Below are 5,629 nucleotides of genomic sequence, written 5' to 3'. Positions count from 1 at the left end.
TGGGACCTTGTCGTCTGTTTATGAGCAACCTATGTTCTTGGCAAAAGCCTGGATTGTTTTCTATGAGGATTGTGTTTTCATGTGACCACTTTGACCAACAACTCAATTGGATATAATCTGCTCCTAGTACTAAAAGCTTTGTTTGGTGTCAAGAGATGATCACTTGGGACGTCATCTCCCCCATTATTTGGAAACTCCATTTGGATTGCCATATCACCCCTCAAATGCTCCTCAGTTCAAACTGTTTCTCTCCCCATATTTTGTCCCTTAACCTTGCATCTCCTTTCTCTCTCCACCTGATCCTCCTATTCCTGCTCCCCCCACCTACCTGCAGACCATCCATTGAATCTATTCTGTTTTCCCCTCCTAGAAAGATCCATATGTCCCCACTAAACCCTTCCACCATACCTAACCACTATGGGTCTACAGACTGTAGCTAAGATGGACTAAGGTTTATAAATGACCATCTATTTAACTGTGGCATCAGAACTGACCAAACTAAACTCATGTCTCACTTGGTGAGCTTGAACTATAAAGAATGATAAAGGCATAGTTATAGAGTGTTTCAAGATATGCATTTGTGTGCTCCACGAATGCTTTATTTTATAGTGAGGATAAGAGCTTGCCAAACCTGGCCAAATGCTCTATTTCCTTTTTACATCACTATGCATATTTTGTAAAAAGAGAATGTTAAAATATAGGTAAGGTTAGTTTATAACTGCCAAAGAGGGGGAGCAACCAAACAAAAGCTTACTTCCTTTTTTAGTCCCACTTCTGTCCTCCCTCAAAGAGCCAAGCAAACTATGATTACCACAAAGTTGCTTGTGTTTCCTTACTACTAACAATTTTGTTCTGGGCCACTTTTCTTTGTAATCTGCATATAATTTAGCATCACTGTATGGTTCATCTACAAGTCCATTGAGCTTGAACTGTTTGAAAATTGTGAGCCTTTCCAAGTTTTCTTCCTGATGATAATCCTCTTAAATTTTTCTGGGTGAGTGTTGCAGAATTTTAAACCAAAAGAAGGCAGAACTCTAAGGTATGTGTGCTTGGAGCAAAGTCATACGATTATATTAGAAAATGAACCCAAATGTAAGGGGGAAAGCCATTGTCTGTTTTGGTGAAATGTTCAGATAGAATTCCTTATTTCAAAGTATTGGATATTTTCCTGCCTTTGTTTTTGACAGCTGCCTTGTTCACTCCCCTAGGGTCCTTTCTCTCCACCAATCTTTGAAAACTGCGTGAATATCAGGCCTTTAGTTGCACACTCCTCAACTACCTTCAAAACCATTACACTCAACTATTTATTATACTATGGAATGACTCATGTCTGCTGGATTAATTACTTGTTTTTCCCTACCCTCCTTATAATCTCTTGATTCTCAGTTCTAAGAGTCAGAGGACTTTGCTCAGTGTTGTATCCTCCAGCCTTGGACTAAGATACAGAAAAGTGTCTCCATAAGTATTATTAAGTATTTCTAGGAAAAATGAGTAACTTGATCAAGGGAGCTTACCTCGACAGTGATTTAGGCCTGTATTGTTTTGTAGGGGGACAGCTTAGAACTGACAAATTAATGAAGTGCTACTTTGAATAGTTTTGTAAAGGTTAACCTTTAATAATTTTCTGTGTTTTAGACATTTAGTAAGTGAATCTAAAGTTAGTTAAGATGTACATATGTCTAGAACCCAAGGAAAATATGCAACTGAAAACTCTCAGTATTGTTTCATTATTTTCTGTAATTGATATGTTTTTTTTCATTCCAGAGTCTCTCTGCAGAAGGCCACAAATTGTCTAGCTCTCAAAAGGATTAGGATGCCCTCAGTGGCTCAGTAGCCAGGGTAGATCCTGTCTTTGGTAATCAGCAGCTACATCTGGCTACTGGGTCTCTGGTGGCATCATCTAGCTTCAGCTATGGTACCCATAACAACGTTATTGAAATAATAGCTTTATCTAGAGCAACACACACATGCACTGATAGGCACACACACAGTTTTCAGTTCTAATCTTCCAGTCGATTTTGGAAGTCATTCAGAGTTTGAAGAATGATGAGGATATTTGGGCCATTGATTGGTTTTCCTTCTTGTCCTCTTCTTTCCTCCCATGAATATATCATTTTCTCTTTAGCTCTCTATGTATCATCTTCCTAAATAATATCTATCATTTCCTTATCTGTACTTCCATACATCTCTTGACCTTTACAGGTCATTTTAAAATAGCATGATGAATGACCACCAATAGAATTATTTGAGGAAATTTCACCTATTGGTAAGTTGCCACAATTGTGACTTTTGTTTTCTTTTCTGTATGGGAAATAAGACACAAACCAACTTTGACTTGTTAATCTGTGTGGATAGTTTGCAGGCTGAATATCCAGGTCTGGGGCATGAACCTGGCATACAATGTAGATTTCTGTGTTTGTTAGGCAACAGCTACATTGTCTGCTGGGTTTCAGGCTACCTGGAAGCATTTCTCCATTGGCCCTCTTATCAATGTTTTAACTCTAATATTTGTGAGTCAGATCTTCTGGGAGCTATAAATGGGTGTGACATATCTTATTGGAAAGAACAAAAGAAGAACGTCTATGAAGCTAATCATAGAATGGTCTCACTGTGATTTCATCTAAAACAGTCTCACATGCCAGACTTGTCAACTGAAGAAACAGAAGAGAAGATGTAATGTCATCCTTCCTCTTCTTGCCTCAACTTTCAAAGATGGGAATATTATTATAAAATGCATTCTTTTGCTATTTGTCATTGCTGACAGAAAGTAAAGCATCTTAGCATCCCTCCTAACTTTGGTTTCTCTTCCACCTGCAGGACCCTGGTCTGTTTCTGTTCTTCCTCCATCATTGTCCCACGATGTATATGAAGAACTCTCCAGTCTCCATAGATTCTGAACATTTTATTATGTTGCAACAACTCACTACACTGTTTGCTCCCTGAAAGCATACTCTAGAATTTAATGGACTGTCCACTACCACTGACAATTGCCTAGGAAAACATAGGAGCAGCTATCTGATGAAATAACAAGGAGCTTACATATAAAGAGTTCAAGAATGGCTTTCCATGATGAGAAGAAGGAAATGGAAATTGCTTCTAAAACACAGATTTTATAATGTGGGTTGTCTACTCTTTTGATAAATAAATGGAAACATAGAAATAATTTTAGAAAGTAGCAAGGCAGGATAAAAATTTATTAATTGTTATGTTATATAAACTAGAGACTTTAATGAAGAATTTAAGTGTTTTACATTGTGACTTAACAAATAAAAAAGGAGAAAAGGAGTACAAGTAATGCAAAGATCAATGCTTGTATATAATTAATTGTTTAATGAGTTTTTGTCACCTTGTGCTGAATTTAATGAAAATAAAGCAAATGACTTATAATTTTAAAAGATTGTACTATCTGTTCTGGTTTTGTTTCCTACCAGTTCATTCCATCCCCTATCTTGTGCCCAAGCCACTGATAAAAAGGCCCCTATTAGTTCATGTTTTTGACAACCCCTTAAGTGTGGGAGATGGCTCTATACATCATGGGTATATTTAATTAAACTCATAGCTATCAGGAGGACAGTATTTTCTTTCTTTCATTTCTAGATATACCCAAGGTTTCATTTCCTTCTCCGCAGTGACACAATGCATGATGGATCCCTAAAGCATGTCCAAATATAGTGATATAACAAGAAATACATATTCAGACTTTGTGTCCAGTCCCCAAGTCCCTTGTACTTTCCTGAGTGGTAGGGATGTAAGAGCATCTTTTGTTGCATTTAGTTTATCCCTGATACAAGAACACCCAAGAACATTAGAGTCTAGAATACTGAGTCAATCTTTTTGTATGCTAACAAATGATTGGCAAGGGGGTGGAGGGGTAGCTAGCTTTCAGAGGGTGACTAGATGCCAAAACCACCAAGATATGGTTAGTGGGTTGGAGCCCCATGACCTCCGTCCTTCATACTAAGTAGGTGACATTATATTCCATATTTGTAGTATTAGGTATGTAACCCAGACATGCTTCCAAAGTACATTGATCAATTATTATAATCTCACAGTGCAATAATCATTTTTGGTCCATTTTTTGTACAACTGAAACAAAATATCTGAGACTTGGCAATTATTGAACAAAAAATTATTTCTAATAACCCTGAGGATAAGTCTAAATTTAAGACATTGATGCACATTGTCTAATAACCACTTTCCTGGTGTTTACTCATGTGGTAAAGGGGCATAAGTGAGTTGAGCACTTGTTTTTACATAAAGAATTCTATCCATCAAACCCTAATCACATCTAGTCTATAAGCATGGAGTGCTTGCAACATAGCCCACCTTCAGCCTACATAAGTATTTCATATTCAGTTTCAACAGGAATATTTTTTTCATCTTTATTAACGTGAGTACTTCTTATTTACATTTCAATTGTTATTCCTTTTCCCAGTTTCCAGGCCAACATCCCCCTAACCTCTCCCACTCCCCTTCTGTATGGGTGTTCCTCTCCCCATCCTCCCCCCATCACCACCCTACCCCCAACAATCACATTCACTCGGGATTCAGTCTTGGCAGGACCAAGGGCTTCCCCTTCCACTGGTGCTCTTACTAAGCTATTCATTGCTATGTATGCAGTTGGAGTCCAGGGTCAGTCCATGTATAGTCTTTGGGTGGTGGCTTAGTCCCTGGAAGCTCTGGTTGGTTGGCATTCAACAGGAATATTTTAAGGGTACATATTTACTCTTCTGTTCACATCCTCCATTCATGTTCCTTTTACTTGTGAAATACACTTAATTTGCCTCAGTAGCTTCTGAAATCTTGTTCCAACAAATCTAATTAAGTTCTTTAAAGCCTTACTTATTACTGTTACACTTGATCACAATTTCAACATGAATGGAGAGGTACATTCAGATAACAGCAATCGTTAGTGCCTGATTAACTATGAATATAATGGGATGTCCTATAACTATGAGGTTCAGAACTCCAGTTTACTAAATGGATATGGTACTGAGCATGTAGCCTAGTGTAGGAATGAAAGCCAGGTATCTTCCAACACATCTTAACACATTCGTGACTTCAGTGGACTTTTCCTCACTAGATCCCCTAGTAATGGTAAGGAAACTTCCCTGGGTTCTGTGTAACAACTTCCCCAGCATGAGGGGTTCAGGGAACTCCTTATATATACATATATGGACAGGCAAGTCTAAATGGCAACAAGCAATTCGCATTTGAAGTAGGACTTCTTGTGAGATTGAGCTCTTCTACAGTATGAAAGTATCAAAAGTGAAATCAGTTGTAGACACCCAGTTGATGTCATGAAACTCCTCGACATTTGGAACATTTATCAGAATGGCATGAGTGAAAAGAGGACTGAAGGATAGAAATGATCAGGAACTCCTCATTTTCTCCTAACTTTCCTCCTTGTCTCTCTGAGACACCTGGGAAAATAGACCAATGTTTATTAATGCTTTTATCTAGAAGTGAGAAGCACAGCAACCTGAAGACAGATAGATACACACACACATGCACGCACACACACACACACACACACACACACATATATATATATATATATATAATTGTAAAATATAATACGAAATAGATGGAAAGTGGTAGCAGGAACCTAAAATGGCACACCTTTTTA

At 37.9% G+C, this 5,629-nt stretch overlaps 1 long non-coding RNA gene across 1 annotated transcript; it reads left to right on the top strand.

Moving 5' to 3' along the window:
• The first annotated feature begins 1,314 nt into the window (after positions 1-1,314).
• LOC116888274 lies at positions 1,315-3,398 on the top strand. Its single transcript, XR_004386299.1, has 2 exons — positions 1,315-2,266; positions 2,818-3,398. It is a non-coding gene; the product is annotated as an uncharacterized LOC116888274 (long non-coding RNA).
• The last annotated feature ends 2,231 nt before the right edge of the window (positions 3,399-5,629 follow it).

The sequence above is a fragment of the Rattus rattus genome, chromosome X, assembly GCF_011064425.1.
Source record: "Rattus rattus isolate New Zealand chromosome X, Rrattus_CSIRO_v1, whole genome shotgun sequence".
Classification (NCBI taxonomy): domain Eukaryota; kingdom Metazoa; phylum Chordata; class Mammalia; order Rodentia; family Muridae; genus Rattus; species Rattus rattus.
This window is presented reverse-complemented; position numbering and strand designations above follow the sequence as displayed.